The 15,020-nt window shown below is 39.1% G+C and overlaps 1 protein-coding gene across 1 annotated transcript in view; it reads left to right on the forward strand.

Moving 5' to 3' along the window:
* The window catches only part of CSMD3 (CUB and Sushi multiple domains 3), a 1,090,172-nt gene that overhangs the window by 119,393 nt on the left and 955,759 nt on the right, over positions 1 to 15,020 (forward strand). The gene's annotated exons all lie outside the window — the stretch shown is intronic.

The raw sequence follows: 15,020 nt of genomic DNA on the forward strand, positions 1-15,020 counted from the left end.
TAACTCACGGAGGTCACGTGCCTGCTCCGCCTGCTTCATTCAAAAAAGTTTTATTATGGATTCCAAAGATTTCCAGATTTGAAACCTTCTTCAGTTTGGTTCTCTGAAATAAAGCTGATCAAAGAGAAAAGCACATGAGCCATGATTAGATTTTATTAGCCAGGAAATAATAAATAACATATAAAGCATTGCATGGAAGCAAGTGAAATAAGCTCTAAATCCATGCTAAATCTGCTCTATCTAATAAATTGGATCCTTAATATATAGATAACTATCGAAAGTTATTCCTATGAATGAAATGAATGGGCATAAGTGTCAATCTATATATATATAAAGGACTTATATATGTGTGTGAGTATAAATGTATGTTCCGCAATCACTCAAAAACACAACCATTGATTTCAACTAAACTTGATATACATATCCCTAGAATGAAATCTTGTAGGAGTATGCCCCTACATAGCAGCTGCATGGAGTTCGTATGCTCCAACTGTTTTTGCTACACACATATTGCTCTATAACTCTAAAACTCATTGATCAATTTCTACTAAACTTGGTACATATATCACTTACTATCTGGGAAAGAATACTGTGGCGGTACCATGCTAGTTCAGAATAAGTTTCTGTCTGTCCCGACATCTGTCTCTCTGTTCTTTATGCACAACCAAATGACTGAACCAATCTTCACCAAATTTGGAACACAGGTACATCAGTTGTCTAGGAAGGTTTAGATCGGGTCTCAGCTCTCTAGGATGTTATGTTGCTGATATATTTATCAAAAATTTACCTGCATTAGCCAATACAAGCCTGCAAGTCATTCTCTTCATATGTTAACTACCATACACATGGTCACATATCCCTTATCAGCCAATAGAAGATTGCAGGCCCTTAGTCTTCACATACACATAGTTTTACTCCAGGTTCCCATAACAACATATCTTCACTGCTATAGGTCAGCTTTAGGCTAGGGCTATACAACGGGATGTGTCACACGACAATAAGTCGCACGACACATAGGGCACAACTACACTTCTATATGTATCGCGCAACATTGATGTTGCACCAATGTTGCACAATTTTTTTATAATGATAGTCTATGGTGTTGCATGACATCTTGGTTGGATTTTTTGCGACTGTCGTGTCGCAGTCGCAGCATCTCACATGTTGCAGTGCGACACCCTAGCCTATCATTATGAAAATTGTTGAGACAAAATGTTGTGCGACATATGTCATCATGTAGCTCTAGCATTAAAGGGATAGGACGCTGTGGAGGTCACTGGTAAAGGGGCAGGCACTGTGATGGTCACTTTTAAAGAGGCGTTCACTGTGGATGTTACTGTAGAGGGGGCAGGCCACTGTGGAATTCACTGTTAAAGGGGCGGACACTGTGGAGGTCACTGTTAAGGGGAAGGGGCCACTGCTGTGGAGGTCATTGTTAAGGCAGCAGGGTACTGTGAGGTCACTGTTTAGGAAGCGGGGTACTGTGGAGGTCACTGTTATGGGGCGGGCCCCTGAGGAGGTCCCTGTCAAGGGAGTGGGGTGCTGTGAAACTCGCTGTTAAAGGGGAGGGCTGCTATGAAGTTCAAAGTTAAGGGGATGGGCTGCTGTGGAGGTCTCATTTTAAAGTGGTACAGTGCTGTAGGGGGTCAGTGTTAAGGGATGGGGACTGTGGATTCATTGTTAAAGGGGTGGGGTGCTGTAGAGGTCACTGTTATAGGGAATACTGTCAATATCTTTTAATGACACACACAAACATTAAATGATATAGATTAAATATACCCATGTGAAACCAGGTCCTTCTGCTAGTATATATATAAAACTGGCAGTATGGGCAGATGTGGTTTTGCTTTTGGCAAAAAGTAGGCATGTTTTTTCTAAACTTGTACATACCCTTAGGGCCTTTCAGAACTAAATCCAATATTATTAATAATAGCACGGCTTGTTTTATTTGTCATTGTGCTGTTAAGATAAATATATTTATGTTAAAAAATAATGTGATATTAAAAATTACAGATTGTTTCTAAAACATATTTTTGTACCAGACTGAAACATGTACCCTTGAAGAAAAAAATTAATAAATAAAAATTACACTGGGCATGACACAGTTCTAAAATCAATGTAATTTTCTATCAAGAACAACAATCAGGCATGTGCAGGATGACAAACAGCAGAATCATATTTTTAGGCTGGTTTGAGATTGGGCTTAGTTCATTTTTTTGTTTTACTTGAACGGTACGCTATTTAACAAAATTATGCTAGTCACTTATGAATGACCTATAGATAGAGTAGTCTTTAAAAAACATAAAGATATAAAAGTTGCAGAGTTTGGTTGATACTCTTATTGGACTTTCTGAGATTGATTTCAAAGCTTATGGCAATTTTAGTTGTAGAGATGCTTTCAGAACACAGCAAGCGCATAGCACCTGAGTAACTTGTTCAAGTAAGCCACTTTAATGTAGATACAACTGAAAAGTTCCAGACGTTTTATAGAAAACTTACAGATTAATGTTTTAAACATATAATTAATAAATCTGAAAAAAAAATGAAAACATTGGTACAGTAACATGAAACTACCAACCATGAAAGTAATTTTATGTTGCTGCAATAAAAATTCTGATTTAAAGGAATTTTCAAATATAATTCTAGGATTTTTAACTAATTAACATATGTATATTCTGTGTGACTTTCGTCAAGCAATTTATAGTATGTCTATATTGTCATCTACTTAGCATGTAAACTCTTTAATGATGAGTTTCCAAATATAAACTCCCTTTTGGAATATCTTGTTTTTAAAGCTAAAAGTAAAATCACCTGTTTATCTAAAACCCAGCAATTTTCACACTGAATCTTGTGAAGCTTATTCTCTGTACTACATGGAAACAGTTGTGATAAAAAAAAGTTAGGCTGTGTCTGAAGTGTATAAATAGGGACAATTGGTTAGGAGACCATCTACATTGTCATTTTAAACTTAGTAGATTAAAGCTGATCTGATAGGTAATGTGCTTCAACAGTTTGTGAGCTGCTCTTGTACACTGAAATTGTGTCATCCACATTCGCATTATTGAACTGCTAAAATGATGGCCGAAAATGGACTATCCTTGAACAAATTGGTAAAATACACAAATTATTCTATTCCTCCTTAAAGTTTATCTATAATTGGTAAGGAGAAAAATATGAGATATATGTACTTATAGAGGCCATGGTTGGTCATTAATAGGAAATTAGAGGCTTGACTAATAATGGAAAACTGAGACTAACGTTATACATGAAATACACCACTGGTCAATGAGACCAAAAGAAATCCCTGTAGGGGTCTACTAATTGAAGATTAGGACATATACTTTATTAAATTCAATTAAAAAGGGGATTAATAGATGCCCCAAAATACCACACGTTTAAAACTATCAGACGATAGTACAAATTTGTGTAGAAATTACTTTTTCTCTCATTTTGAGTGAGAGAGATGTAGTTATGCAGGCGGGTGGTTGGTGTACAATTTGCCACACTTTTGGGATATAGCCCTATTTCTAGGTGTCCTGGGACCTGGGCCCAAGTCTCGACTACCAGTTCGTATTATATCGATTGTGTGTCCCTCTTCATTGATGCCACAACACACCACACCACGTCAACACATACTAGTATAAACCCTAATACTGGGCGAAGTTCACACAGTTGCTACCGTCTGTTCTAAAAAAGAGCGCCTAACACTAGTCCCCACCCGACATGTTTCGCCGCGATGCGGCTTCGTCAGGGGTTTGGGGTATTAGCGTCACTAGGCGCCTGTGCATGTCACGCAGTGGCCACGCCCCGGACAGGCCGTAACCAATGGATCAGCCGCCTGAATGAACGGGGGTGTGACCGGAGCGCTCGTAGCCTGTGATGACACCATCACTAGGCATCCGCGCACGTGACATAGCGGACACTCCTCTCGCGGCTGTGACCAATGGCCAAGCCGCAACGTACAAACAGTGGGCGTCACTTAGGGCATATAACCTGTGTTTTCTCAGCGCGCTGACGCTAATACCCCAAACCCCTGACGAAGCCGCATCGCAGCGAAACATGTCGGGTGGGGACTAGTGTTAGGCGCTCTTTTTTAGAACAGACAGTAGCAACTGTGTGAACTTCGCCCAGTATTAGGGTTTATACTAGTATGTGTTGAAGTGGTGTGGTGTGTTGTGGCATCAATGAAGAGGGACACACAATCGATATAACACGAACTGGTAGTCGGGACTTGGGCCCAGGTCCCAGGACACCTAGAAATAGGGCTATATCCCAAAAGTGTGGCAAATTGTACACCAACCACCCGCCTGCATAACTACATCTCTCTCACTCAAAATGAGAGAAAAAGTAATTTCTACTCAAATTTGTACTATCGTCTGATAGTTTTAAACGTGTGGTATTTTGGGGCATCTATTAATCCCCTTTTTAATTGAATTTAATAAAGTATATGTCTTAATCTTCAATTAGTAGACCCCTACAGGGATTTCTTTTGGTCTCATTGACCAGTGGTGTATTTGAGGGTTAATTCCCGAGGGTTTTACTAGGGCCTAATTTCTGTATCTAATTGATTGGGTGTGAATTACCCCTTTTGTTCTTTGGCCTATTTAAAGGAAATAATATCCTTAGCTTACTCCATAAATGGCAGGATTTCTTATGCAAGGGCTAGATAAAGAGGCATTATTGATTGAAGCAGGCCAAGTGTTTTCTAAACAATCTATCCCTTTGAACACTATTGATATCAATAGTGGGTTCAAGAACCTTGGTGGAACCTATAGACAGTACTTTCGCTCATGGTGGGAGATAGTAAGTCTGGAAACCTACATAACCCAAGGGCTAGTATATAGGGGCCTTAGGAACCCCCTGAGACCAAACAACCATACTGATGACCCAGAATTTGTCAAGGGCTGGGACCGTGTAATGACTGAAAACTCCCTTAGACTCATGCAATATATGGTCGAATACGAAAAACGATATCTGGATCGTGTATCTGATCAACTCACTCAGGAAGTGAAAGAAATACTCAGTTTTAGTCAGCAAGCTGATTTCAAAAATCAAGAAATAAAATTGCAAAATAATTTAGAAAACTTTAAAACTGAGATTAAAGAGAGAAAACACCGTAAATATATACGAGATAAATTAGACTTTGAGTCAGATCGTGTTTATTCCTGGAAAAAACAAAGGAACTTTCCAGTCAGAAAAAACAGATACACCAATTACTCCGAATCAGAAACCTCAGGAGCAGAGACAGCAAGTCAGACGGGTCAAAATACGGGAACAAAAAGAAAAATCAGATATAATAGAAACCGTAATTCAAAAAAAGCGACATCTCAGAGTGAATGTCAAACACAAATATCAAGTGGCCAGCCCCTGGGCGGCTCTAGGCCATCTTTATTTTCATCAGCATTAGTAGATGGTCACTCGTTTCTAACTGGGGGGAAGAAGGCCCCTACTGTAAATATAGCAACAAGTGGGACAACTACCATGACGACGGGAATAGAGCAACCATTGAATGTAGAATCCAGAACAAGCGGATCTTCCGTAATACTGTCTGAAAATCAATTTCCTATGAGTTCATCTGCCACTCCCCCAATAGCTCCCCTTTTTTTTAGGTCAATCAGGGGTACAAGCAAGAGACAGGGAGAAATGGGCCTACTCGATGAAATGACACAAAGGAGGGCTATACCTAATGATTTAACAACGACTGAAACACAATACAGTGGTGATCTTTTGTGTTGTTGCGATATATCCAGCAATGTGGAGTCTGGCGTCAGACCAATGATCACACAAGTAATCAACTTATCCTGTAGGATTTTGTCACAATTACAAATTGATGTCCTAAGTAGGGGCCTGACCTTTACACCAGTACCTCAGTGTGATAAATTTACCTGGGTGAAGGACATTAACCTTTTTGCACGCAAACTTGCACTTCATAAACTACATTTAAGCCTGACACAGGACTCACATAAATTAATTCAGCAGGAACAGAAGGCTCTACTAACACTGGAGAGTCTACATGCAGAAAGTGAGGGTATATGCACCACTGTAGAACCCCCCCTGACAAACTTGAAACCTCGTTCAAAGTGGACGCCACCTTTTTCTCAATATAAAAATATTGAAACATTTGTGGATTTGGTTACTGATGAAATCAGAACCATCAAACTGCACAAATTTGGCGGGGCAAATAATTTGAATAGTGAGGAGGTTTCTGCTTTGGAATCTCTAAAAAAAGATGATAAAATTGTAATCAAGTCAAGCGATAAGGGGGGCAATATAGTGGTGCAAGATAGGAATGAGTATGACCTGATGGTTGAAAAATTATTAAGTGACAAAAAAGTCTATGAAATTCTGGACGGCAATCCAACAAATGGTTACCTCACTAAACTGCATGCGATCCTAAAGGATGCACGAGATGATCAATTAATTTCCAAGGAGGAATTTGTTTTCCTATATAATAAACATCCAACCATCGCCACCTTTTATGCACTCCCTAAAGTGCATAAAAATAGGGTCCCAATACCAGGGAGACCCATTGTGTCGGGGAATGATGCATTAACCCAACCTGCTAGTGAGTATGTCGACACTATTTTAAGGCCTTTCGTGATAGAATTACCTTCCTATATTAAGGACACGAATGATGTATTGTCAAAAATAGCTAATGTCACATTATCAAAATCCACGTTTTTAGCTAGCCTCGACATTGAGGCCTTATATACTAATATTGAGCACAAATTAGGTATTGAGGCGGTTAAATCTTTTCTATACACAAAAAGTACATTATTTCACAGGCATAATGACTTTGTAATACGATTATTAATGTTTGTTCTTACGCACAATTATTTTCTATGTAACGGAACTTTTTTTCACCAGATTCACGGGACCGCGATGGGCACGCCCTGTGCCCCGACGTTCGCGAACCTTTTTCTTGGGTGGTGGGAGCACAATATTGTTTTTTCTGAGGCAATGGAGCCCTATGCAAAGTACATCAGCTATTGGGGCAGATTTATCGATGATGTCTTGCTGTTCTGGGAGGGGGAGAGGGGGCAGTTCCTTGACTTTGTGGAGCTACTTAATGCAAATGATATCGGTATGCATTTTACATTCGAAATTAACCTGACTCAAATAAATTTCTTGGATCTTAAAATACAAAAGGATGAGTCTGGACAGATTCAGACCGATATCTACCGTAAACCCACCTCAACAAATAGCTTTTTGCATTTCTCGAGCTGGCATCCAACTGCATTAAAAAATGGGATACCATTTGGACAATATCTACGTGCCAGGAGAAATTGCTCAACAGATGAATTGTTTAAGATCCAAGCGGACGATTTATATAATCGGTTCCGCGACAGGGGATATCCTCGCAAAGTTCTCAAAAGGGCCTTTAATCGAGCTAAGGCCCTGAAAAGAGATTCTCTAATTTCAGGTGGGGCTGCCCCCCCTGTGACCTCCCAGGACAGCAAGACCATCCGTTGTATAGGCACCTTTGATGGCCATCACCATTTAATGACAAATATCCTAAGGAAATACTGGAAAATTCTCACAAATGATCCAGATCTACGTCAGGTACTTCCACCTCATCCCAGTGTCACTTTTAGACATGGTCCAAGTTTAAAGGACCAATTGGTACATAGTTTCCTCCCTAAAATTGGACAGGAAAATAGCAGTTGGCTGAGATCGAAGGTGACTGGCTCCTATCCGTGTGGTGGTTGTACATTTTGTGGTTTCCTACCCAAAATCAAAAGATTCTCGAATCCAGTCGATGGTAGGGAATATGAGATTCGGGACTGGTTTAACTGTAAAAGCAGTGGATTGGTATATATAGCCTCTTGCACGTGCCCGAAATTATATGTCGGCAAGACGGTTCAGGAATTGAGGAGACGGATATCGGGGCATATTAGTGCAATTAACACAAAAAAAGATACCTCCCTGTACAGACATATCTCGTATGTCCATAATGGCCGTATAGATGTACTTAAATTCTGGGGGCTCTTCCAAGTTAAATTGGGCCCCAGGTCTGGCAATTTGGATGCCAGACTATTAAGAGAAGAAGCCAAATGGATATACAGACTGTCAAGTCAGACTCCATCTGGACTCAATGAAGGCTTCTCCTTTTCTGCCTTTTTATAATAATATCTTGTAAGACAATCAATTGTCTGGAATTTGGATTAAAGTGTCATTTATGTGAGGATTAAATTTAAAATAAAATAAAATAAAAATATATATATATAAAGTTATAAGATGACCCCATAAATTCCTCCCCTTTTTTAAGAGTCAACATAGGTATGTATGCCGTGGTATAATGGAGAAAGGTGGCCAATATTATATGACAAATATTCTGACCAGCTAGCTGCGCATAGATCGTGAACTGCTGTTGTCAGTAAAATATGTATCGTCCTGCCTCGTTTCCCTTTAACTGTATCCAATTAATTAATATCTATTTGTCCTGCATCCAGTCACTTTTCATAAAAATGTATCCAGTGGAGGGCTATTGACCATGTTATTGTATCCATTGGATAGCCACTCCCACCTCCGTGACACGGAGGAGGTGAAGTGATCACGCCGAGTATGTCGTCATCAGACGGCGCCGATGACTGGATTGGGCAGAAGACGCCTGGTGATGAGGTCGTCACTAGGCGTCTGTGCATGTGGTGCAGTGGCCACGCCCCTCGCGGCTGTGACTAATAGATCAGCTGCCATGAACGAAGGGGGGTATGACCGAGCGCATACAGCCTGTGATGACACCATCACCAGGCGTCGGTGCACGTGATACAGTGGAAACGCCCCTCGCGGCCGTGACCAATGGGCCAGCCGCGATGCATAAACAGTGGGTGTGACTTAGTGCATATAACCTGTGCTGTCTCAGCGCGCCGACGCTAATACCCCAAACCCCTGACGAAGCCGCATTGCGGCGAAACATGTCAGGTGGGGACTAGTGTTAGGCGCTTCTTTTAGACAGACGGCAGTAATTGTGTTAACTTCGCTATTAGGGTTTCATACCAGTATGTGTTGAATGGTGTGGTGTGTTGTGGCATCAATGAAGAGGGACACACAATCGATATAACACAAACTGGTAGTCGGGACTTGGGCCCAGGTCCCAGGACACCTAGAAATAGGGCTATATCCCAAAAGTGTGGCAAATTGTACACCAACCACCCGCCTGCATAACTACATCTCTCTCACTCAAAATGAGAGAAAAAGTAATTTCTACACAAATTTGTACTATCGTCTGATAGTTTTAAACGTGTGGTATTTTGGGGCATCTATTAATCCCCTTTTTAATTGAATTTAATAAAGTATATGTCTTAATCTTCAATTAGTAGACCCCTACAGGGATTTCTTTTGGTCTCATTGACCAGTGGTGTATTTGAGGGTTAATTCCCGAGGGTCTTACTAGGGCCTAATTTCTGTATATAAGGTTATACATACTACATGTTATAGTTACTAGATTTCTAGAGAAGGGTCTTTGATCCAGGGAGATTGTCTGATTGCTTGATTGGAGTTGGGAAGGAATTTTTTCCACTAAAATGAAGAAAATTGGCTTCTACCTTATGTTTTTTTGTTTGTTTTTTGTCTCCCTCTGAATCAACTTGCAGGATAACAGACTGGACGTATGTCTTTTTTTTTATCCTTACAAGCTATGAAATTAGGAGGGTGGTTGTTATGTGTCTTCATTTGAATATTACTTAGATGTCTTAAAATGTGGTTATATGAGAAAAAAGAATGCAAAAGGTAATATTGTAATTTTGTATATGAATTTTAGAATAAAGACTAGAGATGAGCGAATAATTGAAAAATTTGATTCGGCTGATTCGCCAAATTGTACAAACAAATTAGCTTCATGATGAATTACTTTGTCGCAAAGCGCATTTTTTTGTAAGTAGCGGTTGCACTGACAGGGAGCTTCGACAGCGCCGCCCCCGTTATTGTACCCTTCAGATGCCGCATTCATACATGATCACGGCATCTGAGGGTAAAAGAGTGTAAAATTAACAATAAAAAAACAAATCAAGCTTATAGCCTCAATTTGCTTGCGATGGGCAGGCCCCCACCATCTTATTTGAATATCTGGAGCGAAATCTCACGCAGCATGGTGATGTCATATGTCACCACTCACGAGATTTCGGCCGAGATCTTCAATCAAGTAGGAGGCTGGCGGCCCGTCACTAGCAAATGGAGGAGGTAAGTTTGAATGTTTTTGCTGTTTACCCTATTTAAAGTTTTCGCTGACACAAAGTGCAAGGAAATTTGGCTTCAAAGTGAATCAAATTTATCCAGAAATTTGGATCGAATTCCACTTTGTGGGATTCGATTAGCTCATCTCTAATAAAGACGTATAATAAAGAAAAAAAATATAGAATTTGTCTCAATAAGGTTGACTTGTGTTTGAAGTAGTATTATATTAAAAAGCTTAACTGCTTAAGGATTTTTCATATAAAAAGGAAGAAGAAAAACAGGTACTCACCATCTGGATTTTGAGTTGATATAATTTTCAATTTCCTAAGTACATATAGGTTAAGTATCTATGAAAATAGGTTTACTAATTCGGCAGAGTAAACAGGTTGCGGTGGTCCACAGGTTAGTATATAATGGATACTATGGTGAGTATATTAGTTAGTTAATCGTTATGACTCTACTCACAAGATAATTTTTTGTATGCTGGCTGGTGGCGGGGGCGTCCAGCCGCTGCACAGCCACTCACTCGTCCTTGTTTCTCTGCTGCACTGCTACTCTGTCCCCGATGGATTCGTGTAGCAGTTCCCGCTACAAAGACGGCATCTCACGTGGTATAGAGCTGACCATGTGATGTAGGAATAGGTCATGTTCTCTTTCTGTTCGTGGAGTGCCGCTTGTTTCTATTTTGAATCAATGGGGATATTACCTTAATTCATAAAGAGTCTTGTAGTGCCAGACATCAGAAGTATACAGTATATAGAGGTTCCTGTCCTGTATACGCCAGATTTGTTTTGAGGTATTGCCAACTCTTCCTCGGTGGCTATGAGTAGGGTCGCGTCCCTCCTGCTTTTTTATACTCTCATTTTCTTAATTTTCCACAAAATGTGGAATGGATTTCTTTTAATCTGTATTCATTTTTACAGCTGGTAAATTTAAGGGGTACCCATTCTTATCTTATATTTCATATGATATTGCTTCTCTACTATATATAAGAGCAAGAAAAGAAAAAAAGGGCACTAAAATATCAGTTGCGTCTCTATTGCGATTTACGTGCTTTTTTTTAGGTTTAATTCATTTTTTTGTAATTGGTTGCTTAACTGCATGAATTATAATTATAATTCATGCAATTAAGCAACCAATTACAAAAAAAACACAGATTAAACTTAAACTTTTTTTTTTTTTACCTAATTGTGGATAGACTATTTACGTACTCAGCTTGTAGAGATTTTATGTATCCAGCTTTTACCTCTGGCCTGCTCTCACTGCATTCATTGGAAACTGTCTGGCACAAGGAAAGGTATGGAGTGGGCTTGGCGTGCATGTTGGTACCTGCATCCCTTGTAAGTAATGGAGGCCATTTTGGCACCAAAAATGGTAAAAGGCAGAGTGGACCCAGCATGCATGTGGATCTAACACTTCCTGAACTTTATGGCGGCCATTATGGCGCATAACAGGTATTATTTAGTGTTAGGACCCGTCTTACAGAGATCGCCTTGACGTTTGGCAGACGGGCTCAAATGGTTTCGTACAAAATGTATTTGCCAAGCATCTCACTTTATAAATAAGCGTAGCATTAACACTATAATATTTTTTGTGACTATAGCATTATTGTACTTTATCTGGTTTGTAGGATGCTGCGGCATTATCTTTTTTTTTCTCTGTTTTCAGCCATGGCAGCATGCACCTGCGCATTGGGAGGTGCCTGACTAACCCCCTTTTCTTTGCAGCTTTTACCTTTAGCACAATATAAGCAATTAGCTTTCAATTATGTACCCAACTATCAAATATTACTAATTTACGGTGAATGTACTCAGCTTTTTTTGCACATATCATGCTTAATTACTTTTTTAACTATGTACTCATCTATTAAGCACTCATAATTCATGGTGAATGTACTCAACCTTTTATGCACTAGATTATATGTATTCAGCTATCAAGCATTCATATTTCATGGTGTAAATATAGGGACAAAATCTACGAGATTTTATGTGATATACATTTGATATATTTCCTCTAAAAGTATAAACATATTGGTAATATACACATATTTGAAACGGTTCACAATATATATATATATATATATATATATACTAAATAGTGATCTTCAGTCAAGAGACAAGAAACTATCTCCACCAGCCAGTGCTCATAAAAAGAAGCAGTAGCTCTATATTTTATGTTTTAATCTTCATTTTATGTGGCAAAGTATAATAAAGATATCTGTACATTTTAACTCAATATCCAGATGGTGAGTGCCTGTTTTTCTTCTTCCTTTTTATACGAGTTAATGGTTGTGACAGGGTTGAGTCACTCAAAACAGAGGGTGAGCCACTATAGACTTCCTTTACTATTGCTTAAGGATTTTCTACTGTAAATGAGAGGGATTTTCCAAGATCAAAATAAAATTGGTTAATTAGGGTGAAATTCCATAAAACAATAACACACCTGAAAAATGCATCTCCATTCCAGTACTTTGGTGCTGTGCCTAAATACCCACATGATTGCTGAAACCCATGACTAGCTTCAAGGGTTCATAGCTAAGGACAGTTATTGGATGCAGTGGTCAAATGGGTAGTTGGACATTTCATTGCTGCATCATTAGTCTTTATGGCACTAGAATGACGAGGGATTTATGGAGTGAGTAATGTGTTCTGGCATTTTCCCAAAACCATTTTTGTACCTCAATAAACCTATGTTATGATGGGCAGTTCTTTAAACCCACTGAATATTACATGTTTTCTTCCCTCCCAGACATCTGGGAGAGAATAAAGAGGTGGGTTTTACTAATTCTTCTATAGAAACATAGAATGTGTCGGCAGATAAGAACCATTTGGCCCATCTAGTCTGCCCAATATACTGAATCCTATGAATAGCCCCTGGCCCTATCTTATATAAAGGATGGCCTTATGCCTATCCAGGCATGCTTAAACTCCTTTACTGTATTTCTTCCTGATATTATATTTAAACCTTTGCCCCTCTAATTTAAAACTATGTCCTCTTGTAGCGGTTTTTATTCTTTTAAATATTCTCTCCTCTTTTACCTTGTTAATTCCCTTTATGTATTTAAAAGTTTCTAATCATATCCCCTCTGTCTCGTCTTTCTTCCAAGCTATATATGTTAAGGTCCTTTAATCTTTCCTGGTAAGTTTTGTCCTGCAATCCATGTACCAGTTTAGTAGCTCTTCTCTGAACTCTCTCCAAAGTATCAATATCCTTCTGGAGATATGGTCTCCAGTACTGAGCACAATACTCCAAATGAGGTCTCACTAGTGCTCTGTAGAGCGGCATGAGTGCCTCCCTTTTTCTACTAGTAATGCCTCTCCCTATACCCCCAAGCATTCTGCTAGAATTTCCTTCTGCTCTATGACATTGTCTCCCTACCTTTAAGTCTTGTGAAATAATGACCCCTAAATCCTTTCCTCAGATACTGAGGTTAGGACTGTATCACTGATTTTATATTCTGCTCTTGGGTTTTTACGCCCCAGGTGCATTATCTTGCATTTATTTAAATTTTAGCTACCAGATTGTTGACCATTCCTTTAGTTTTTCTAAATCTTTTTCCATTTGGTGTATCCCTCCAGGAACATCAACCCTGTTACAAATCTTTGTGTCATCAGCAAAAAGACACACCTTACCATCGAGGCCTTCTGGAATTTAGCTGATAAAGATATTAAACAATATGGGTCCCAGAACAGATCCCTGAGGTACCCCACTGGTAACAAGACCATAGTCTGAATATACTCCAATGACTACAACCCTCTGTTGTCTGTCCCTCGGCCACTGCCTAATCCATTCAACAATATGGGAGTCCAAGCCAAAAGACTGCAATTTATTGATAAGCCTTCTATGTGGGACAGTATCAAAGCCTTACTAAAGTTTAGATAAGCGATGTCTACTGCACCTCTGCCATCTATTATTTTAGTCACCCAATCAAAAAAATCAATAAGATTAGTTTGACATGATCTCCCTGAAGTAAACCCATGCTGCTTTTCATCTTTCAATCTATGGGATTTTAGATGTTCCACAATCCTCTCCTTAAGTATGGTTTCCATTAATTTCCCCACTATTGATGTCAGGCTTACTGGCCATTAGTTGCCCGATTCCTCCCTACTGCCTTTCTTGGGAATAAACACAACATTTGCTAATTTCCAATCTTCTGGGACGACTCCTGTTGCCAGTGATTGGTTAAATAAATCTGTTAATGGTTTTGCTAGTTCACCGCTAAGCTCTTTTAATAGCTTTGGGTGTATCCCATCAGGCCCCTATGACTTATTTGTATTAATTTTAGACAGCTGACTTAGAACCTCTTCCTCTGTAAAGACACATGCATCAAAAGATTCATTAGTCTTCTTTCCTAACTGAGGTCCTTTTCCTTCATTTTCCTTTGTAAAAACTGAACAGAAGTATTCATTGAGGCAGTCAGCTAGTTCTTTATCTTCTTCCATATACCTTCCTTCTTTTGTTTTTGTAAAGGGGGAATATTAATCAACAATATTTATGCAAATATTGATAATCAATATTCATAAATAGGAGGAGCCGTCTATTGATGACTCCGCCTATTTATACCTTTATATAACAATAACACAATACTTTTGCTATACTTTACACTAATCACTACGCTAGCTGCATGCGCCTTACTAAACTAAATATCGCTAATAACTACACGTTACACAGATTTGTACATGAAACACAGTATTTATTAATACCTAATACACTAAGCACGCAATACACTAACAATACAGCACTAAATATACTATACTAAACTACACTACACAATTCCCAATGTCCACCCATAAACTAACTATACAATACACACACATCCAAATATTAGCAACCCATCCACCTGGTAC

The sequence above is a fragment of the Bufo gargarizans genome, chromosome 5 (genome assembly GCF_014858855.1).
Source record: "Bufo gargarizans isolate SCDJY-AF-19 chromosome 5, ASM1485885v1, whole genome shotgun sequence".
Taxonomy (NCBI): domain Eukaryota; kingdom Metazoa; phylum Chordata; class Amphibia; order Anura; family Bufonidae; genus Bufo; species Bufo gargarizans.